The 24167-nt window shown below is 47.6% G+C and overlaps 1 protein-coding gene across 7 annotated transcripts in view; it reads left to right on the forward strand.

Annotated features, from left to right (window-relative positions):
- The window catches only part of SORCS2 (sortilin related VPS10 domain containing receptor 2), a 1939515-nt gene that overhangs the window by 1410549 nt on the left and 504799 nt on the right, over positions 1-24167 (forward strand). The window lies entirely within an intron of this gene.

The following is a 24167-nucleotide window of genomic DNA, read 5'->3' on the forward strand; positions in this document are numbered from 1 at the left end:
AAAAAAGACCTGCCACATGAGGGGAAAAGGCCTGGCAACGAAGGGGTTAAATATAAATTGTACTACAACATGTAAGTGTGTGTGGGAGTGACTATGTGGGCCTGTGAGTGGGTGTGTGTTAGAAATTGGGTCTCTAGTTGGCAAAGGTTTGCACTCTGTCGAAGTAGGGACAGCAATCCTAGGTATGGCAAGTAAGATATGCCTGAAAAGTTTACCTATGCTCACCATCTGGTAGTTTGGTACAGAGCAAAACTAAAGAGGCAGTGTGTAAATTATTTGTGCACACACGAGCATAGTAACACAGTGAAAACACCACACAAGGATTCCACACCAATTTAAATTTAAAAAATAGACTATATTTATCTGAGTCACACATTAGAGCAAAACGACAAAAATCCAACATACACAAGTCAAGTTATGAATTTTCAAAGAGTAAATCAAAATGCAATGCTTAAAACGTAATAGCTCCAACTGGTGCTATCTGGTCCACCCACAATGGAGCTCAAGCTGAGAATAAGAGTCATGCAGACTCACTGACATTACCTTGTTTGTGTCAATGCTCAGTGGCGATGCGTTGATCCAAAGAGGGGATGCGTCGTGCTTGCAGGCAATATGTTGTTTCCTGCTCAAACAATGTCGTTGATGCGTCGATGTCCAGAAGTGATGAGGACCAGTTCTGACACGTCAGTGCTGCGTCAACCAAGCTGGGGCTGAGTTGTAAGTCAGGGTCATTGCGTTGCACCGTCGGTGAGCGGTGAACATGGAGTTGGTGCAGGCAGCAGCAAGGGTGCATTTCTACAGCGGGATGCATCTGTTACAAGTGATGTGCTGGCATCATTGCATCATTTCTTGTGTTGCAGCGCCACCCTCACCCCCTGGACTGGATTTGGCATCACTTGGCAGAGCAGGACTCTCAGCAGAGGAGTCCATGTGCTGCTAGCAAAATGCAGGTTAAGTCTTTGATGTCCCTGAGACTTCGGAAACAGAACAAAAACTCAGTCAGGCCCTTAGAGAAACTTTAGATGGTAGGATATAGAGAGTTAAGTCAAGTCATCTCACTCCCAGGGAAGAAGCAGCAGGCAGCAGACCAACACAGCAAAACAGCAAAGCAAACAGCAAAGTGGCAGTCCCTCCTGGTAGCACCACAGTCCGTTTTCCTGGTAGAATGTCCTCAGTCTAGAAGTATTCTGAAATCATGGGGTCAGAGCCCCAGCACTTATACCCAAAAAGACCTTTGAAGTAGGGGTGACTTCAAAAGAATGCTCTAAGTGCACCAGGATCTCTTTCAACCTGGTTCCAAACTACCAGAATTGGGTAATCAGTTCTTTGTGTGAGGGCAGGACACAATCTATTCAGATGTAAGTGTGAAATGCCTCTCCCTCTCCCTACCCTGGATGAATATGAGTATGCAGATTAATGCAGATGTATCTCCTGTCACACCCAGCCCTTCCTGTTTGTGGCTGTCTGTAGAGAATGCACAAATGTATCTGTCACCTAAACCCAGACATGTATTCCAAGACATACTAAGGAACAGAACGGTTAAAGTAAGAAAATGTCAACTTTCTAAAAGTGCCATTTTCAGACATGCACTTAAAAATCACCTTCACCAAAAGATGTATTTTTAAGTTGTGAGCACAGAGACAGCAAACTCCATATTTCTATCTTTTCCCAATTGTAAATTGCGTTTAAAAGATGTTTTGAGGCAACCCCAATGCTAGCCTATGGGAGAGATGGTCCTTACAATAGTGAAAAAACAATTTAAGAGTTTTTCACTATCTGGACATGTCAAACTTAAAAGTACATGCCCAACTTTTTAAATCACACTGCACACTGTCCTTGGGGATAACTAGGACGTAACTTAGGGGTGACTTACATGTAATGAAAAGAAAGGTTTGGGCCTAGAAATTGGGCACACTTGCCAGGACACAATGGCAGTTTAAGCTGCTCACACAGGCTCTGCAGTGGCAGGCCTGACACATGATTGAAGGTCTATGGTAGTAGGTGGCACAATCAGTGCTGCAGGCTCAGTAGTAGCATTTGAATTACAGTCCTAGGCAAACATAGGGCACTTTTTTAGGGACTTACCAGAAAATCAAATATGCCAATTGTGGAGAAGCCAGTGTCACCACGTTTTAGACGCAGAGCACGTGCACTGTAGCAATGGTCAGCAGTGAAAAAATGCACAGAGTCTTAAAGCCAGCAAAAATGAAGTTTAGTACACAGTTAAACAGGAGGTCAGGAAGCAAAAAGTCAGGAGCAACCAGACTAAAAGATGCCAGGCCTAACAGTGTCGTAGTGGTTTTGTGGATCTGTGAGTGCAAATGGGAGTGTTTGAATGGTTGTGTGTTGCGCTGGGTTCTGCCCCAGCAGTTTGCCCTGATTTTGTGCTTGTCTTATTACCCAGTGTTGGGACTTTTTACTCTGGGTGAGCCTCACTACTGGTGTCTCACCCACGGTAATCACATGGTAAATGGACTGCGTGCATTACTGCTGATGTCTGTCTTTTAATATGAGGCCCCTGCAGTGCAGCTAGGGTAAGGAACACATAGATGGTTACACATGGACACGTGTACAAACATGTGTGCGAGGTGTGTATGGGAGACTACTGTTGTGCACAGCCCGGTAACAGCGCATAGGTACCCTGGAGCAGTGGGGACTCTGCAGGGTTAGGTATTCACTTGGGGTAGGCCTCGTGAAGTTAGGGTACACTATTTGTGAAAGCCAGTGTGCTTTACTGTTTTTATCTATAGTAAGGGAACTACCTTAGGGCATAGTTTCCCTTCTCCTTGTCCCACAGAGATCATTGACATCTTGAATTAGAGTATAACCTGTTTGAGAAAACCAAATTTGCAACTTCCAAAATGATAACTGTATATCGTGTGGGTTATTCAGACTTTTCATAATTTCCTGGCTCAGCATCAGAGCCCTAGCCTGATGTCACTCTGCTGGGTCCAGTAATTGCATTTTCTCCAGCAGCCAGAACAAAGGGCACCCCCACAAAAAAGGGGCAATTAGAACTACTTCTTGTTGCTTCTGAGGAGGAACCGGGTAAGCCAGAATGGCCTGTATCTATCACCCAGCTGTCACACTGCACCAGGAATGGGCCTGCCCAGACAACTGAAGCCAAACCACTAGGGGTGGGGCCTTTGAAATTCTAGTGTGCAAGTCCCTGGCAGTGATGTCAGCACAGTGAGGGTTGGTACTGGGATCACAGGAGCTGATGTTACCAGTGGCTCCTTAATGACACCATTTTGGTTTGTCTCAACATGCTGTAGAGGAGGTTTGGGACAGGGGTGTAGAGGTGATCTGGCACCCTTGAATTGGTTAGGGGCGCCTTTCTTCTGGAACCTTCCTCTGCCCTTCATAAACTCTTACACAAGGGGAATACTCTCTCTTGTCTGAGGATTTCCCAACATCTGTGCTGCTGGATCCTGGGACTGCCATCGAGAACTCAAAGGAGGAACTTCCCTCACCCCCCTTCATGACCCAGGACTCTGCCCAGTTGACCGCAGGGCCAGTGGGTCTCCCCATGGGCCAGTAAGCCTGGCCTCCTTACTCCCCCTGAAGACAAATTGGGGGAAGCCCTGGACTTTCCTGCACCACCAACAAAGCCACAAAGGGGAACTGGTGCAGGGAGCCAGGTAAACCAGTTTTGAGGACTGCACCACTTAAGAGGTGCGTGGAGTTGCTGCAACTGCCCCTGGTGGATAGAGCTCACCACCAGAAGTAAAATGAGCCCGGGATCATCTAAATAAGCCCAAGGGAGCCCGAGTTATGGCATTTTAAAGTTTGTCGACCTTTGACCATTTTCCTTCTTGGAGCGTGTGAAGCTCCGTTGCAGGGCTAATCAATTCCCCCCAGCCCCCCGGGTGGACCAGGGCCCGGGGGATGGCACAAGAAAGCAGTCTTTTCCAAGGCGATTGTAGATATGTTTGTGGGGCCCCGCCACCTGTTCCTAGTTGGGGGGGGGGGAGGAGGCAAAATCATGACCTTCCCAGCTTTTACATGCTCTTCTGTGGCTGGAGTTTTTGCTCTACAGTCAGACGTCATTCACCCTCTCGGGGCCTTATGTCTGGTAACATTTTAGAATGTATGTAAGGAGTAAAAATGTGTAATGCATTGTTCTTGTGGTTGCGCTCTCTAGGGGCTAAATGTATGGCTTCACCCCAATGCTTCTTTTCCACCATACTGTTTTCATGTGGTTACACTCTCTAGGGCTGATTGTATGGTTACATTACAATGCCTTTTCTACATGCCAAAGTTTATTTCAAATAAATCACTTTATTGTGTTTTTATGATGATTGCATATGTCTGTCCATCAGTATAGCAATTATGACAATGAGTCATGCCAAAGTAACATCATTATTACACCATGACTGTTGGGGCTTAATTGACATGTTTGGGTGACCCCTCTAGGGGATCACCAGTGGTTACACAATATACATCTATAGTATGTTCCATCTGCCAATGTATATTTGTAAATTACTGTGTAGTATGTACAAGTGTGTGCATAACAAACGTGCTTCTCTTTTTCTAAAGAAAAAGTACTGACTGGACAATAATGTATTGAGTGTTATTACTGCATGCCAGTGATTGGTCATTATTAGCCCACACCACCTGCCTTGAGTAGGCCCTAGACTGCACCTCCTCTCACCTTGTGAGAGTCAAGTTCTACAATGGGGTGTTTGGTTCCCACAGAGGGCAATTGATGAGCTATTACTGGTCACATGATTAATAGCCCAATTTCCAACAGTGTGTGAGTGGCTATGTGGGTCTGTCAGTGGGTGTGATAGTGGTTTTGTGGGTCTGTCAGGGGGTGTTTGAGTGTGTGAATGGGTGTGTGAGTGGCTGTGTGGGTCTGTGAGTTTGTGTGGTAGCGTTTTTTGGGTCTGTGAGCAGGTGTGTGAGTGGGTGTGTGAGTGGCTGAGTGGGCCTATCAGTGGGTGTGGAAACAATGTTGTGGGTCTGTGAGTGAGCATGCACATGTGTGAATGGGTGTGGGAATGAGTGTCTGAATGGCTGTGTGGGTCTGTGAGCATGTGTGGTAGTGGTTTTGTAGGTGTGTAAATGAGTGGTGTGAATGTGTAAATGGGTGTGTGAGTGGCTGTGTGGGTCTGTGAATGGGTGTGGTAGCAGTTTTGTGGCTTTGTGTGTGAGTGTGCAAGTGGGTGTGTGAGTGGCTGTATCGGTCTGTGAATGGGTATGTGAGTGTGTGAATGGGTGTGAGTGTGGTGTGTGGGTCTGTGAGTGGGTGTGGTAGTGGTTTTGGGGGTCTCTGAGTGCATGTGTGAGAATGTGAATGGTTGTGTGAGTGGTTGTGAGAGTGGCTGTGTGGGTTTTTGAGTGCGTTTGTTAGTGTTTTTGTGGGTCTTGAGTGGGTGTGTGAATGGGTGTGTGAGTGGCTGTGTGGGTCAGTGAGTAGGTCTATGTGTTTTTTTAGTTGGGGTCTAGATCCACAGATCCGCTGCGGACTACACAGGAGGGCTGTACTGAGTGCCCGGGTGGATCCACAGATCCTCCTGCTTGCAAACAAAACCATTTTCACACAATTTCTTCCCCATGAGAGGTCACTCACCTACACCCTACATCAGTCCCATGGGGTCAGAGTACCTCTATCTTGAACCCTTCTCTCACTTTTAAGTTTTATTCCCTCCCCCGGACTAAGTCCCGTATCATGAAATGGCAGCCGCAACTATCCTCTCAGATTGAGGCCAGCCAATCACAGCTTTGCTGTTGGTGCATGGATCTGCAGATCCACCACAGTGGATCCTTGATGTGGGTCCACGTCTCTAGATATATATAACACTTTTTACTTTAATAACGCCAGAACTGTGGAACAGATTTACACCAAATACAAAAATCACTCTTTCGAGACAATGATCTAGCTTTCTCTCACATTGGGTGTAATTCGGTTCAGGCTGTAGTCGTGTCTAAAATTCCTATGGGAATTTGCATGAGATATCACATTTCGAGGTCACCCTTTTTCTCGGCCCCCACTTGATGGATTCCCGCAAACCCTGCCAAACAGCAGCTTAAGTGACTGGCAAACTAGTATTACTAGTTTTCAAAATGTTGTAAAATATTTGTCAATTGTGCCAAAGTTATTAGCAAAACAAAAAAAGCTTCTCCTATGGAAACTGAAATAATCAAAGGTTACAGCAGTGGTCCCCAAACTTTTTTGACCTGCGGCTCCCTTGACCTATTGGCGGCGGCTCCCCATTATGTTACTTTTTTTGGCGGGTGGGGGGATGTAAGCCTGGCCTCTGGAGTACTTCCATTTTTCTCCCTGAATCCCAGAAAATAAATCGGGTGAAGCCAATGAAAGTACTACAGATGTCACAAAATAAAAATATAATAGTTGTTTTATTAAAAAAACTTGAAAAGCATTATGCGAGGAGTGAACAGTCCCCTCGGCTGAGCCAAGATGAGATTGACAAGGTCCCCAGCCAATGGTTGAAAAGGCTGGAAGAAGAAATTATTATTGAAACCGACTCATAACTCCCATGTGTATTGCAAGCAGCAATAGGTTTGCTTGACAGCGGTACAATCAAAAGACAGACCTAAAGTAAGGTGCACCCCAACCCTACTTCATCTAGTAACCAGAAAATGTATCAAGGGTTCCGGTCAATAAATGCAAAATGCCCCATTCAGGTCTTGTCCGGTAGGCCCCCTGGAACGAAATAACAGACTAACCTGGATGCAGTTTCAGAACTGCCTTCTACGCTTAACCCCACCCTTGCCTTCATGTATTCTATAACTGATTTTACTCAGGTACTTGGTAAGTGGAACTCTGAAAAAGGAAATCTAAACACTCCTACACTGCGTAAAATTAAAAGAGTAAATGCATCTTCTTGCTCGCTGCACAGTTTAATCTGACATGCTAAATTTGTGATATAACTATAGAACACAAAATTGAGTTTTCCTCCACTTTTGAAGAGCCACCCACTCCATAACGCACCCCATTCTTACATTTCAGAACAGTTAATTTATCACAATACATTTATGGATATCGGTTTAAGTCGTGCTATTTACAGAAAATGGCTTTAAGCATTTCCTTCGTGTTTCAGCTCACGTTATCAGACAGCAAAAATAGGCCATTTAAGAGATCTAAGTTAAATTATTCTAGGCGAGTGTGCTCAGCATAGAACTGTGTGAAGGGCAGTGTGGCACATGCCCCGAGTACCTGGCAGTGGCACGATCTGGCCTATTTAGGCAAACAGTGCAAGGAACGAGCCAGATTTGGCAATTCTGCACCGCAGCGGTAAATAGTGGCATATACCCAAACAAAATCGCTAAAAGAGTAAACAGAACACATGGTAAAAGCAAAATGCCCACCCTTGTGGCTGCAAGGAAGCCCTCTGGCTTCTATTGCCACTTACACAAACATGAAGTAGCAAATACCAGCTGGGAGTGAAAGGATGAGTGCCCTACCATAAGTAGTACTTGGTGATAGCAGCTTAGGTGTTCTGTCTCACTATCGAGTCATAGCGGTAGGGGCCCTGGGGCTTTATGCGCGCATTCTCCCAGCCGCACGCGCTAGGTCAATAAAACTCACGGGACACATTTGGTAGTATGCTCGGCTGTCCGGCGTCCCAACTGACTTCCGTCCGCCGAAACCAGCCACTTTATTATCCCCGCCTCCCGTCACGAGGTCTAAACCATTTACGGCCCCATTCGCAGGGGAAGTCAACATTTAGCCTTTCCTGACACAGGGTGTCGGAACAAACACCCCTGTCAGTCAAACAAACTTGTGGAGGTCCACGAACATAACATTCCTCCTCAACTATGAAATAAACTGACAACTAGACAGAAAAAACTCAATTCCCTCCCCATGCTCAGTTCAATGGTTATCACCATTACCTTTTTCCACTGACCCTTTGCTCACGATGGTCCAAATACATTAAAATGTCCCATTTACTCACACACATAGTCCTTCAGCCTCTCCGGGGGTGATAGGCGGGATCGCAAATGGTATCTGCCCCTCCCTCTGCCTTGAATCACCTCCCGGCCGTCTTCCTCCACATGCACCTCTGCCGGCTGATCCTCCTCAATCTGGGTTGGGGCCCTCATAGGTCCCACTTCTCTCTCTCCACGATCATCTTGGGTAGAGGTGGGACTGTTCTTCAACCCACTCTCACTGAAAAATGTCTGATCTCTCGAAGTCTTCATCTTCTCTCTCTCTGCTCCTGTTTTTTTCACTCCTTTGACAAACCGGGTGCTCTCCGTGATAGGCCTTGAAACAAGAGATGTTCCTTGTCACCACCTCAGGTCCTCTTGTAACTGTCACAAGCGTCCCTTTTACTCGAGTGACAGTCCACAGGCCAGATTCAAAAGTTGTTTTGAACTTTCCTGCGGGATGTCGATTCTTCATGAGTACCACCTCACCTATGCTCAGCTGTCGGGTACACGCCTTCCTCTTTCTTGACATCCGATCATTTTGGACATGTCTCTGTTTCAGTCTTGCCTCCGCTTGGCTTTGCTTACTTTTTAACTGTCCAGGTGTCTCTGCCATCATTTCCACTTGGGGAATGGTGTCCCTTACTTGTCGCTGTATGCAAAGGTGGCTCGGGGACACACCAGTTGTACTGTGAGGGGTCAGGCGATATTCTCTCAAAAACTCAAAAATCGCACAGTCTACATTTCTCTCCCTCACTACTGCAATCCTCAGCACTTTGTTCAGGGTCCTCATGAATCTTTCAGCCTCTCCATTGGCTTGAGGCCATCGTGGAGTGATTTTTCGGTGTTGGATTCCATGGGATGCCAGATATGCTGCAAACTCATGGCTCGAAAATGGAGGACCATTGTCGGTTCGTAGTTCTTGTATTATCCCATGCGTGGCCATTATTTTCTCTATGCAGGGTATTACTTTCTCCGTAACCGTGGATTCTAAGATTTCGACCTCTGGATATTTTGAGAAATCATCAATCACCACTAGCATATGCCTTCCATCCGGTAGACTTCCCAGGTCCGCACTTACTCTTTGCCATGGCGTTGCGGGAATGGATTCAGTGATGATGGGGTGTGGAGGATCCATCGGCCCCACCAGTTGACATGCGTGACATCTCTGTATGGTCCTTTCTACCCAGGTGTCTAGGTCTGGGAACCACACTTTGCTTCTCAGCCGGGCTTTTGTTTTCACCATGCCCTGGTGGGCTGTATGGGCCAAATCTACTGTTCTTTGCCTCAGGCTGTCCGGGATAACCAGCCGACTTCCTCTTAACAGGCAGCTTTCAGGTGACACCGCCAGCTCGTGCCTGACTCGAAATAGCGCTTGTATATTGTGGTTGGCTTCCTCGGTTCTGAGGTTCAGATTTTGCTTCAACACATGCCATCTACCATCCATAACGCAGGACATTGCCAATTGCAATACCTCGTCTTCTTTTGTTGCGTCTTGTATTTCTTTCAGGGACATGGGCAGCGGTCGCGACCTCTCCACTATCAACCTCACATATTCCTCCGTGCTCTCAACCTCCTCTTTTTCAAACACGGTAATCGGTCTTGCATGTCGAGACAGATAGTCTGCTGGGTTTTGTGCCCCAGGGCGGTACACCACAGAGAATTGATATCCTTGTAACTGGAGAATCCATTTTTCAATTCTCGGGGGGGCTGTGAGGCAGTTCTGTTGAATAATGGTATCAACGGCTTGTGATCAGTGTAGACAACGAATGGGTGGCCATATATGTACAGATGATAGTGGCGACAGGCCCAGTTGACTGCTAGCGCCTCCTTCTCTATGTGTGAATATCTTTGTTCCGTTTCTGTCAATGCTCGACTGGCGTATGCCACGGGGGCCCAGTCGCCTTCTTTTTTTCTTTGGGACAATACCGCTCCTAGGCCTGTTGGGCTCGCATCCACTGATAGCTCTGTTTCTTTGGCTGGGTCGAAGAAGACCAGGGTTGTCTCTGCCGATAGTGCTTTTTTTGTGTCCTGGAAGGCCTTTTCCTGCGTAGTATTCCATTCCCACGGAGTGTGAGCCTTGGTTAACTCCCTTAGAGGCGCAGTGAGGGAAGTTAGATTGTGAATGAACCTCCCGCAATAAGTTACCATTCCCAGGAAACTTCGCACACCCGTGACTGATGTGGGTGGTGGTGCCGACTTTATGTCCGCCACTTTCTCTGGGTCAGGTTGAACTCCCTTTTCTGAGAAGTGATATCCGAAGAATGCAATGTCTTTTCTCAGAAATTCACACTTCTCACGATGTAATGTTAGTCCACTTGTGTGTAATCGTTGGAATACTGCTCGTAACCTCTGTAGGTGTGCCTCAATCGTGGGCGCATGTACTAGGATATCATCACTCACATTTATGACTCCCTCCAGGCCAGCCAGGATTCCTCTTATAGTGTCTTGGAACACTTCGGCCGCGCTGGCAATCCCAAAACTCAGGCGTCGGTATCGTCTTAGTCCCACGTGGGTGGAGAACGTGGTGATAGCTCGAGACTCCGGATCCAACATTATTTGGTGATATCCAGCTCTTAGATCCATTTTTGAGAACCATTTGGACCCACTGACCTCTGCCACTATGTCATCGACGCTCCCTTCTGATGGCTACATTTGGGAGGCGCATATCTACACATATGCGTACCTCCCCTGGTTGCTTGGGTTTTCTGGTGACCACGATGGGTGACACCCATGGGGTTGGTCCTTCTACCTTCTCAATTATGTCCGCTTCTTCCAGTTTCCTCTGTTCGGCTTCCACTTGTGGGCGAAGATGGAACGCAATCCATCGGTGTTTCAACGCAACTGGTTCTATGGACTTGTCAATGTGTCAATGTGTAGTTTTATTTGACGGTCTTTTAGACAACCAATTCCTCGGAATATGTCGGCATACTCTTCCTGTAGGCTTTCTAGTTCCCCCACATGGATGCTGAACGCAAATGTTACCAATTTCAACTCTTCTGCAGTGCGACAACTGAGCAGCATCCCTGTTCCTATCTTGGTGACATACACCTTAGATCGTACCGTCACATCATCATGATTGATGTCCGTCACAAAAACTCCCGCCATTAGGAGTGGTTTTTTCGATCCGAATGCAAATACTTGTACAGTAGTGCGCCGTAGAGGGGGGTGATGCGGCATTTGGTCAAAGTCAGATTGTGCCAGTATATTAATGGAAGCTCCCGTATCAATTAGGGCCGTTACTTGGTGCCCCGCCACTCTGACTTGGCACTTTGGAATCTTCTTCCGGCTTTGACACCCTGGTTCCGTTGCGTGGATTATGTACACAGTTCCTTCTGGTTCATCATCATCATCATCCATGTCAGGGATTAGATCTGGTGGTTGTATCGCTTTAGCTCCTTGACTCGTCCTTTGTCTCTCTCCTCTTGTTCTGGTGTTTGACCGGCAAACTTTCGCGAAGTGATTAAGTTTCTGGCAGTTTGTGCATTGTTTTCCAAGTGCCGGGCACTTCCATTGGTGTGGAAACGTTCCTCCGCACATGTAGCATGAGCGGTGTGCACCAGTTGGTCTTGTTTTGTCCTTCTTTCTTGTCGTACTGCCTGAAGCTATGGCGTTTATCGGTTCTGTCTTAATGGTTTGTGTGAGCGCCGATTCCATGTGTGCGGCTCTTACCCTGGACAACTCTTTTGACCTGCCCATCGTTAGCATGTTAGCCATCGTCATGCCTGGGACCTGAAGGATGTGCTCTCTTAATTTTGTTGAGTGGCATCCTTGGATAAATTGTGCTCTTATCTCATCGTCTGGGTCAGGCAATGTGCATGTGCTTGCTAGTTCCTTTAGCCGTGCATAATACGTGTCTACTGATTCATCTGAGCTTTGTCTGGCTTGTCGTAGGAGGAAGCGTTCATAGTCGGGATTTGCCATGGGTTCAAAATATGCAGTTATCGCCCTTTTTAGCGTTCTGTATGTAAAAGGGGGCCCTTCTTCAGCCACTGTTTTACTGATCCTGTGCAACATCGCTCCTCCCATGTGTAGTAGCATCGGTCTTTGTCTATCCGGGTCTAGTGCGACGGCTCCAAAATAATTTTCTAGACGTTTCACCCATGACTTCCATTTTGCGGCCTGTGCGGATGGGGGTCCTTCCATAATAAAAGGCTCGATGACCGGGAAAGTGGGCATTTTTTTTTTTTTTTTCTCGGGGCACTGTCAAATGTTGTCTTCGAAGCGTGCTTCCTTTCAGGGCTCACTCCGGTATGCCCTGAGTGAAACACATTTCCTTTCGCGTCTCCTTGCTTCGGGCGTTTTATTCTTTGATCTTTAACTTTTCTTTTTTTTTTGTGCTTTTAGTGCTTTCCGACCCACAAATTGCCGTGCTCGCACCGCCGCTCTTGCCCCCACGTGGGTTCTCCTCCGGCCTCGTCGCCTATTTGTTCTGTCTCACTATCGAGTCATAGCGGTAGGGGCCCTGGGGCTTTATGCGCGCATTCTCCCAGCCGCACGCGCTAGGTCAATAAAACTCACGGGACACATTTGGTAGTATGCTCGGCTGTCCGGCGTCCCAACTGACTTCCGTCCGCCGAAACCAGCCACTTTATTATCCCCGCCTCCCGTCACGAGGTCTAAACCATTTACGGCCCCATTCGCATGGGAGATCAACATTTAGCCTTTCCTGACACGGGGTGTCGGAACAAACACCTCTGTCAGTCAACCAAACTTGTGGAGGTCCACGAACATAACATTAGGTAGCGACTGTGCAGCAGGTGCAGTGGTAATGAGGCCCATGGATGCAAGGGGCCCAGTAACTGCATTTATGGATGTTTTGTTACTGTTTAATAAGAAAAGGAGGGGGCCCCTATCCAGCTTGCTTGCAGTAGAGGCCTCGGCTTACTTCACCTTGCTGGGAGAATGGACTCAATAACAACATTAAACAACTATCCACACCACCACTCCCTTGAAGCTCTCTAGCACCAACCTCATCCAAGGGATTTCAGAGTACTTCACAAGTATGAAGACTTCCTGGTTGGCTCAGTGGATTGCATGATAAAGAGTTCACTCAGTTGAAGTGATTATAATCAATATTTCAGTTTGAATCGGAACAGGTACTGTTAGAGATGGCACGCTCTGGTTGGCTGAGGAAAGGCTCACCACTTACCAGTCCCATCAGGCGTGGATGATTACACTCTCTGTATAATCTGCGCTCCCCCTTGGGTAGCTTGTCACTGAGCAGTCAGGCTTATCACGGGGCAATGTTTAAAGCTTTGGCACAGCATCCTTACACAACAAATACACTGAGCGCCACAAGAGACTTCACATGTTGTATATTTAAAGATGTGTATTCAACACACACATTAACTAACACAACATGTACATAAGAAATGTCTGGGCATTCATCGCAATGGGAAATAACACTAGCAGTACCAGGCCCAACTGTGTTATATGTACACTTGGAAAAAATCCTACTCTCCCTCCCAGCACCCTCATGCAGTGCAAAAAGTTGTCAGCACGAGACCCACTCTAGCAATGATTCCCATTCAATACCATACAGTTATAGGATGAACCCTGATTCACAACGATAGCAGCAATGTGTATACACAGGTAATTACAGCACTTTAAAATTTTAAATAGCCTCTTCAGCCTAGGCCGTGCGGCTCAAAACAGTGTCAACCGTTATAATCTTTTGGCAAGGAATCAAAGTGTACGGCAACACCGCAGTGCTGACCAGGTGATCACAGGCAGTCACTCTCACACACTCACTCCGCACCACTATGCAGTGCCATGGATATCAGGCAGGCACTCACACGCACACACTCTCAAAATCCTACTGCAATGGACTGATATTCGGCAGGTCAGTTGTCACACTACTTGCAGACCCCTTGGGCCCAAACCCTCTTCCACCCTTCAACCAACTCCTACTACTCCACCTCCATGGGCTGGACTTGATAGGAACCTTTCTCCGAGTACTAGGCCTGTCGCGGCCTGAGTCACACTTATTCGGGGTCCCATGGGAAAGGTGGGGGGAAAAAACAGAAAACAGGCTGATCAGGCAACTGTCAACAAATGGAGGTTTGGTCCCCACTCGGGAAGTTAACTCAAAGGTCCCTGCACTGTGCCTTCTACCTTCCTGAAAAGAGGCACAACGTCTGGTGTGCGATGACTTGAGTTGTACCAGACAATTCAGGTCACACACAGAAAGGTACAGGTTTAGCGGTGCCACTCGAGGTAGAATGCAGCAGTGCTATGGGTATGCCCCCACTTCTGAGGGTCGCAACCTGTGAATCGGACACCACAAGCAATGAGCATGGAAATGCCGCGCTGCACAGGAGAAATGCAGCACAATCATCAAGGCAGGCCACGCTGGGCCCAACAACCAGTAAATCTGCTCACTCCCAAGACGCTATATATGTCGTGGCCTCACGATGAAGGGCCACACTCCATTGACTGTTGACAGTGCTTTGAGGGCTCCGCACTAGGCAATCCACTCTCCAGGCACAATACTTTGCTCCACACTCACACCCATGGTACCAGATGAGACTCAGCAGACAATGTGGGCACTTAAGAGGGCACCGCTCTCCGGATGTTACAGATAGATTGTGTAGGTCCATCGCTAGAGGTCTTTGATGCCACTGAAACCTCGACCACAGAACCGGAGGCAAGCCAACAAGCCCTTGGAGAGCACACTTCAGGGTGCCACACAGCAGTCCAGGCGAGCCACGATTTAGGAAAGGTGCACGGTCCCTTCCAGGGGCAGCAATTACTCTTTGAGCTCAACAGATTCCTCGGGCAGTGTGCACCACACAGTTTAGTATCTCCAGTCCTGTCCCCATAAGTGTATCTCTGAATTGCTGCAGTGTAGCACCAGTAGTTATACTGTAGTGTGCCTTTGACTTTAGGGGAGGTTCAGAGGGTTCCACTTTGATCCACAAATGTCTCCCCTAAATTTCAGTCCTGTCTGCTATTGGGCTGTGGAATGCAGATCTCAATCTCTAGTAGTGACATGATATGGCTCAGAGAGGCCAAGTGTCAAAATTGTCCCTCCAGTCTATCCAGCCAGGCCCTCAAATGGCAAGGTCTGTCGCTCCAGTTATGTGCCAAAGGCTTATAGCTTTAGCTGGGGAATGCACAGATGTGTTACCTAGCCCCCAACCTGGACTGAAGTCAAATTTAAAAGGGCACACAAAGCATTTTTTGAGCCTAGAAATGCCCACTTTCTAGATGTGTGCATTTCTAAGTTATTATTGACAAAACCACCTTTACCTTAGGAAGGGATTTGTTGGGATGAATTCAATGATAGGAAACATTATGAGGCTGCTCCACTGCAACCCCCTAATGCAGCAAGAAGTAATTGTAAACTTCCCCCATGTTAACCTATGGGCAGAGAAGGTATCATATGTATTGAAAACACATATGGGCATTCTTCACTCCCTTTGCATGCGTGCCCTGGCACACATACAAGCCTGCATTGGTAGGCTGGCCACATGTTTAAGTGCACAAGTGCGCACACACAGGCCTACAATGGCAGGCTGGATACATGCCTAAAAACACTATAGGTGCAAGTGCGCACACGTCGTACTGCAAGGGTAAGCTGGATACATATTTAAAAACACCATAGGTGCAAGTGTGCACGCATAGGCCTGAAAGGACAGGTTTGACTCACATGTAAAACCAACTTAGGTGCAAGTGTGTACATACAGACCTGTGATGGCAGGCTGGATACATGTTTAAAAGCACTAGTGGGCACATGTGCACACACTGGCCACCACTACTTCCTAAGGCCACTAAGGGAGAATCAGCAAAGCCTAGGTAGAGAACCCATGTAGGGGTTCTTCCCTGCTACACCCAAGTATAGCTGCCCAGCCTTCCACCTACTAACTTTTCTTTTCTTCAGAGGGCGTTCCAGGGTTAGCGGAGGGTTCACTCAAATTGGCTATGAAGTTAGAAATGTCAACCTAAGCACCAGCTCAACTGCGTCTCCAAAGGCCTGCATTGTGAGGCCAGATACATGCTTGACAGGCTATTCTACTGGGTGGCACACTCAGGGCAACATCCTACTCGGAGCCAGGGCTGAACCCTCCCTCGGTATATGGTGTTTTCTTTTACAGGGAACTCCTGGGTAAAGCACCTGAGCCAATCCCATAAGCGCCCCTTCCTGGCATGTGTAGGGAGGTGGCACACACTTTCCTACAGTATTTTCCTGCAGTACAGTCAGAAAGTGCCCAGAGTCCTAAAGCCACACAAAGAGAGTCAGCAAAAAAACGGGTGGAAAAAGCCAAACATTTCATGGAAATCCCCTAAGAAGGGCCCTGTCTAAATAAATGAAGTTCAGTGAAGTAATGTAGGCCAGTATGCCATATGTCTGAAGGTACTGCAAACAGGTGGTGGAGTATTTTCAGTAAAAGGAGGAAAAATGTGATACAGGAGTGAACACAGCTAATTTGGGGAGGGTTTATAACATTCTTCATCTTCAAATTTGTGTACTACCCCTTGGAGTACATCTGTTTTGCAGGAGTTCAAATGTGGGTTCGTACACGAATATGTTGTGTAGTCCATCTTTTACATACTGCTGATATGATCCAATGACTTTGATTTGGCTGTACTTTCTAAAGTAATCTTATGTTGCAGGTAAATGTAATTGTCTTCTTTTCTATAGTGCTCCGATAACTTTATTTTTTTTAGCATGGCCTGTTTTTTTTCAAGCACCCTGTTTAATAAAAATGAATGAACAAAAAACCTGTAAACTTTTAGTGGTGGAAGCGATGCAGACTGTACGCCACGTCACTCTGTAACCAGTAACTTTGAGTATTGACAGCATCAAAAATATGCAATGTAATCTAAGATGAATTTGTTTCTGGCATTGGGTATATGGTTGGGATGCTCCCAAGCGCTTCAAGAAAAGATGATAAATGTACTACTGTGAGCAGCTACCACTCTGTCTTAGTGAGCAGGCAGCTTGGAATTCATTTAACACTGCTCCATGAAGCAACACCCACTTAACCTATTTATATTTGGGTCTATGCTTTAATTTATTTTCCTTATTATTGAGCTCTTCTTTATAGGGGACCACGTTTCATAGAAAGGGAGAATGTTTTGGTCTGTGACACCCTTGTTTTTATTCACAAGCACACACAAATAAAATAAAGCTCAAATTCTGTCAGTGGTTCACTGAGCAAAGAATACATAATGAAATAGTTGGTACTAACAGAGTACAAAAATATACTTTCTAAACTCAGTGATCTTAAAATGTGGCGCGTTGCACTGCAATGCATCTTTGTTCACATTAGGTGAAATTAAAGTCTACTGACAACATTTATTTTTCAACTGCAGCATGTCCAGTCATCAAATGTGAAAGTGCATCTCCCTTGACACCACCCAGCTATCCTGGCTACTTCTGCTTAGCTTCACAGGCCTCAGAGTGTGAGACTCAGCCACAAGAATGAGATTCATGCACGTCCGAGTGCCTTCAGACTTTTGTCTTATATAAGTTCTGCAAACATACTAAAGGAAGCTGTTGGAAATGGGGTCTGTAGTTGGTAGTGGCTTGCACCCTGTCCAAATAGGGACCCTCACTTTAGTCAGTGTAAGGGAGTCATACAGCTAAAATAACCCCTGCTCGCCCCCTCGGTAGCTTGGCTCAAGCAGTCAGGATCACCTCAGAGGCAATGTGTAAAGTATTTGTAGACACATGGTAAAACAGTGAAAACACCACAAATGTACTCCACTCCCATTTAGAAAAATAGGCAATATTTATCTGAGTAAAACAAGATCTAAATGACAAAAATCCAACATACATAAGTAAAGATACGAATTTTCAAAGATTAAATCTTAGTAAAGTGCTTAGAAACACAATAGCTCCAACTGGGGATATCACGGCGGCTTGACGGAGTCATTCCTGACAGTCCAACGCCACTCGTGGGAGAGTGCAGGCATGTCACGGAGTCGCACAACCCCAGGTATAGTATTTTGGAAAGCCACAAGGAAACAAAGATGTTACATGGGGTCAAGGAGGTGAGGCATTGCTGGAGCCAGTACAGCATTGGTTCCTTACTGTTGCCGGGGAGATGAGGTATCCATTCCTTACTGCTAGGCATGGGAGGTGAGTCCTTGGTTCCTGCCAGTTGCAGGTTAGATGTTGTGGCATCAGTGGCAAGGCACCGGTTCCTAACAACCCGGCAAGGTTGATAAATCCAGCAGGTCAAGATGCGAGGCATTGACTTTCAATCAATCAGGGATTTGTAAAGCGCACTACTCACCCGTGAGGGTCTTAAGGCGCTGAGGAGCGGATGGAGGAGAATGCAGGGGGGTGCTGCTACTCCTCGAACAGCCAGGTCTTGAGAAGTTTCCTGAAGGTAAGGAGGTCTTTGGTCTGGCGCAGGTGGGTGGGAAGAGTGTTCCACGTTTTGGCGGCGCAGTGCGAGAATGATCTACTGCCGGTTGTAGTTCTGCAGAAGCAAGGGACGGTTGCGAGGGCGAGGTCGGCGGAGCGGAGATGCCGGGTCGGGTGTAGAAGGAGAGTCATCTGTTGAGGTATTCTGGTCCGGTGTTGTGCAGTGCTTTGTGAGTGTGGGTGAGGAGTTTGAAGGTGATTCTCTTGTTGACTGGGAGCCAGTGCAGGTTTTTGAGGTGGTCTGTGATGTGGCAGTGACGGGAGATGTCCAGGATGAGGCGTGCAGAGGCATTCTGGATGCATTGCAGCCTCTTCTGGAGTTTGGCCTGCACCACTTTGCGGTGTTGCAATCACACAGAGGACCACAGTTGCTGCAGCAGAGTCAGAGTCGGGTGTCCCGGACATCAGAGACACAGCACTCTGAACTCACACTGTGGCGGGACTTCGTAGGTTTTGCAGCAGTGTCAGGCCTTGGTTGCAGGTCACAGTTGTTGCACTCAGCAGGGACCATGGGTCCGGTGCAGGCAGTGGTGCGAAGTCAGACAGCGGCACCGGTTCCGAAGTCTCTCTGGAGTCGATGAGCTTGGCTTCTTCTTAGTAGCACCAGAGCTCACTTCCATGACCTTAAAAACTGGATTTGGCACAACTTGGCAAGTCAGGGCTCTCAGGAAGAGAGCCCAGGTGCTGGCAGGTAAAGTCTTTGATGGCCCTAAAGCTTTTAACAGTAGACAAGCTCAGTTCAAGTCCTTGGAGAACCTTAGAAAGCAGGATGTAGAAAGCAATGTCCAGTCTTTTCACTCCCAGGACAGAAGCAGCAGGCCAGCACAACAGAGCAACAGGCAGAGTGGCAGTCCCTCCTACAGCATCCAGATCTTCTTCCTGACAGAATGCCCTCAGCCCAGATGTGTTCTAACTATGTGGTGTCACATGTCCAGTACTTACACCCCTTTCTGTCTTTGAAGTAGGAAAACCGCAAAGAGAAGTCTTTGTAGTTCACAAGACCCAGTCTCTCCTGCCCTGGCCCCAGACACACTCCAGAGGGTTAGAGATTGCTTTGTGTGAGGACAGGCACAGCCCAATTCAGGTGCAAGTGTCAGTTCCTTTCACCACTCTAGCTCAGGAAGACACATAGGGCCTCATTACGACCCTGGCGGCCGGCGGTAAGCTGGGGGTAACACTGCCAACAGGCTAGCGGTGTTCCTCCAGCTATTATGACCGTGGCGCATTAGCCACAGCCATACCGCCGGCCCCTCCAACATACTGCCAGGCTTCCTCCTGGCAGTCATAATCCCCAACCGCAAGCCTGTCCACAGCGGTAAACACCACCATGGTTAGGCTGGGGGTAAGGGGGACTCGGGGTGCCCCTGGGGCCCCTGCACTACCTATGCACTTGGCATGGGCAGTGCAGGGGCCCCCAGGCACCGCCCCATCGCGCATTTCACTACACAAATTTTGGGCAGTGAAATGCGTGATGGGTGCTGCTGCACCCGCTGCACATCAACATTGCCGCCGGCTCTATTATGAGCCGGCTGCAATGTTGATGTGACTTTTCTGCTGGGCCAGTGGACGGAAACGCTGTTCCCATCTGCTGGCCCAGTGGAAACGTCTTAATAGGGAGCCAGATATACCTCCAGCACTGGCGGTATACTGGCGCCCGCAGCTTCGGCGGTCTTTTGAAAAAAACCGCCGAAGGTGAAATAAGGGCCATAAGCCTGGTGATGGGCCATCAGGATATGCAGGGCACACCTCAGCTCCCTTTGTGTGTCTGTCTAGAGTGCATGCGCAAACAGCCCAACTGTCATCCTGACTCAGACTTGTATTCAGCAGACAGGCAGAGGCACAGAATGGTAAAGCAAAAAAAAAAAATCCCACTTTCTTAAAGTGGCATTTTAAAACTTACAATTCCAAAACCAACTTCACCAAAAGAAGTATTTCTAAATTGTGAGTTCAGAGACACCAAACTCCACATCGCTATCTGCTCCCAATACGAAATTACAGTTAAAAGATATTTCAAGGCAATCCCCATGTTATCCTATGGGAGAGACAGGTCTTGCAAAAGTGAAAACTGAAATTAGTAGTATTTCACTATCAGGACATGTAAAACACAACAGTACATGTCCTACCTTTTAAATGCACTGCACCCTGCTCATGAGGCTGCCTTGGATCTCCCTCCAGGGTGGCCTACAGGTAATAAAAGAGAAGGTTTGGGCCTGGCAAGTGATTGCACTTGCCAGATCGAAAGGGCAGTTTACAACTGCACACACAGACACTGTAGTGGCAGCCCTGAGACATGCTTGCAGTGCTACCCATGTGGGTGCCACAATCAGTGCTGCAGGCACACTAGTAGCATTTTATTTACAGGCCCTGGTCACACCTGGTGCACTATACTAGGGATTTACTAGTAAATCAAATATGCCAATCATGGAAAAACCAATCAACAATACATTTTAGACATAGAACATATGCACGTTAGCACTGGTTAGCAGTGATAAAGTGCCCAGAGTCCTAAAGCCAACAAAAACTTGTCAAAGTAGGAGGAAGAAGGCAAAAAGCTTGGGGATATCCCTGCAAAAAGGGCCAGGTCCAACAGAAGTGGAGATGCATTGCACGGAATAAATACAATTTAAAGTGAAGCGCATAAGCCTATGGATATATTTTTGTATCACTGTGAGCTTGGTGCGCATCAGTTTACCACATCCCTGGCAAGTTTTTGCGGTGCACTAGGGTGATGTGGCGCACAGATTGGGAATCGCTGGGTTACAGGGACATTATAGTTAGGATCACGCTTTACAGTTATAAACCCATAGAAGTTCAGCAGTTATTTTCAAAGTTATAGTTATACTTATGTTGAGAAACAATAACTCATGGCCTAAAGTTATCTTCCAGCATGAGTTATAGCTTATTCAGATAAGTATAACTATACGCATAACTATAACTGCTGAATTTCTATGGTTTTATGTGGGTAAAATGTGAACTTAATTATAATGTCCCTGTAATCTTTGTTTTTTCACTGAATTTCTATTTTCTTTAACATAAAGTAATATATAAATAATGTACTTTAATACAGCCACCGCTCTGTGCCGCCGTTGGCCTGCCGCCAAACTCCCCGCATGCACCCAACCCCATGCTGTGCACGGCCTTCGGCTGTGCATGCCGGGATATTGTCTGTGAGAGGGTGCCTTTTTTCCATTGAGCTACAGATCTGTGGACCCATCGGAGATTTACACTAGGGGTCGTGCTTTGTACCGTGGTTGATAAGTGGATCTGTGGATGGGCCAAAAAAAGGCAATATTTTGCCCCTGAGGTGTCCCTTAGAGACCCCTCCATGTGTCCTTTGGGGTCAGGATTGCTCTATCCTGACCCCTTATATGTGTTTTTATTTATGTTTTCTCCCCAGCATAAATAGTTGCTCCCTTTGTGTGGGAGCAATGCTGGCTCCTGTACCATCCATGGAGCTGGCTGGGGCTGTGTGGGCCCTGGGGTTCCCCCTGCAGTCCACCAATGAGGGCCATGGCGGGTGCTCTGGGTGGGCACCAGGGCACCCAACTATATGAAAGGTAGGCCCCGGAGTATGGGGTCTCCGGGCCCAGAATAGGCTCAGGAAAACAATAAAACATAACCATGAAGGTGGGTCCCCAGGTCCTTTTAAAGACTCAGGAAAGGAGCCATGGGCCCCTCCCCTTAAAAGAAAACACATTCCTGAGGAATGGGTCCCCAGGTCCTTTTTAAGGCTCATTTAGAGGGGCCATGTGGCCCCTTCCCTTAATTGAGAGGTTGGGGCTGAAAATGGCTCGGGGTGCACAACCTCCCCTTTGAAAAAAAGTATGCCCTGGAGGATGTGGTTCCCCAGGGCCTAATGAGGCTGGGGGCGGGGTGCATAGCCCCATTCCCTTTAAAAAAAAAGTCCTTAGGGAATTGGGCTCCCAGGGAATATTAAGGCTCTGGGCCCACTCCCCTTTAAAATACATAGGGCCCTGGGTGATGGGATTTCTGGGGCCTAATAAGGCTTGGGAAGGGGTATCACATGGCCCCTCCCCTTTATTATTATATTTGGCCCAGGTGATTGGGTCCCTGGGGCACAAGAAGGCTTGGGTAGAGGTCTGCATGTCCCCTCCCCTGTTTAATTGTATTTAGCTCCAAAACATGGGGTCCCTGGGTCCCAAGGCTTATCCTACGCTGCATGGCAAAGGCTCAACCCCCATCCTCTCTGCGGATGGCTGAAGGCCATGTGTGGAGTGTGTTGGCTGACTATGGCCAACCTCCCCCACACACAGCCGAAGGCCGTGTGCAGCTTGGTGTTGGCTGCATGCAGGGAGTTGAGCGCATGGTCTGGCTGCAGGCCAGGCCCTATGGCCAACCACCCCCCACGCAAGACTGAAGTTCATAACTTGAGGTTGTCAATTTTTAGTGGGGCCACAGGCCAGGCCTTTTGGCCAACCCCCCACCGTGCACGGCGAAAGGTCATGCTCAGAGTGGGGTTAGCTGCATGATGGGGGTTGGCTGCAAGGACTAGCCACAGGCCAGGCCCTGCAGCTAACCCCCAGCCGCACAAAACGCCTTTTTTGTGCTGCAGTAACTTTGGCCCCGTTTGACAAATATCCACAATCATTTCCCAAAAAACTGTAATTTCTGCCTAGCTTGTGCATGAAATGTTTCGTAGTGACCCACTAAGCAGGGGCATAGAAAACAGTGGGGTCCCAAAATTTCTGTAACCCATTCACTGCTAGGTCTCCCTCCCCTTTTTTGGCTATTTGGGGTAGTTTTTGCTTTGGCCTCCATTACTTTTTGTCTCCAAATGTGCGTCCTTTTTTTCCAAAATCCTGGGGACTCTAATTGTACCCAGGGTTTGTGGATTCTCCTGGAATGGACTGAGAAATTAACCAAAACGTAGCTACATTTTGTTTTTGGTGAAAAAATGGGGAAAAATGCTGCAGAAGAGTGTCTGCTTTTTTCCTGCAAATGGCATCAATAAAAGGTTTGTGGTGCAAAAATCACTATCTTCCCAGATTTCAATAACAGGCAGACTTGACTCTGGAAACCACATTTTTTACCACAGTTTTGGCATTTTTGTGCTTTCAAGCGCCTTCCAATTTATGATGAGAACAGGTGTGAAACCCATGGTGGATCCTGGAAAGCTATATATATTCTGACAACTAGACACATTCCTGAATTCAGCAAATTGTGTAGATTCTTCAAGGTTTGCCTAAGAAATTAAGGCCCACATTTTGAGATTGGTGGTAAATGCCGCCTATCGCTGCGGCAACGGCCGCCAAAAGACCGTCACCGCGGCAAAAATTGGTCCACCAAATTATGACCACAGACGGATTTCTGCCACAAGAAGGGTGGAAATCCGGCTGTAGCCATACTGGTGGATAGTGGTAAGGTGGCGCTGCTACCACCAGCACCGCCACGCCAGTACACTGCTGGCTAGCTGTATCATGACACATGATACGGCCTCGCGGTGTTCTGCTGGTGGGCACTGCTGGCGGGAGCAGCGCCCCATCCCATCCCCTGCCGGAAGACCCCCTGGATGCAGGTAAGTTGGGTTTCCGACAGTAGCGGGGGGGGTGTTGTGTGTGTGTGGGTGTGTGTGTGCATGAATGTGTGAGTGTGTGCGTGAATGCGAATGTGTGTGTAGTATTGTTTGCATGCGTGTATGCATGTGTGAGTTTGCGTGTATGAATGGAAATGTGAATGCATGTCTGCATGTCAGTGTGAATGTGTGTACGGATGTGTGTGAGAATGAATGGATGCATGCGTGTATGAATGCGTGCATGCCTGTGTGAGTGACTGTGTGAATGCATGGTGAGTGTTTGCGGTGTGTGTGTGTATGGGTGGGTGTGGAATTGGAGGGGGGAGTGTGGATGGAGAGGAGCGGGGGCATCTGGGG

The sequence above is a fragment of the Pleurodeles waltl genome, chromosome 1_2 (assembly GCF_031143425.1).
Source record: "Pleurodeles waltl isolate 20211129_DDA chromosome 1_2, aPleWal1.hap1.20221129, whole genome shotgun sequence".
Taxonomy (NCBI): domain Eukaryota; kingdom Metazoa; phylum Chordata; class Amphibia; order Caudata; family Salamandridae; genus Pleurodeles; species Pleurodeles waltl.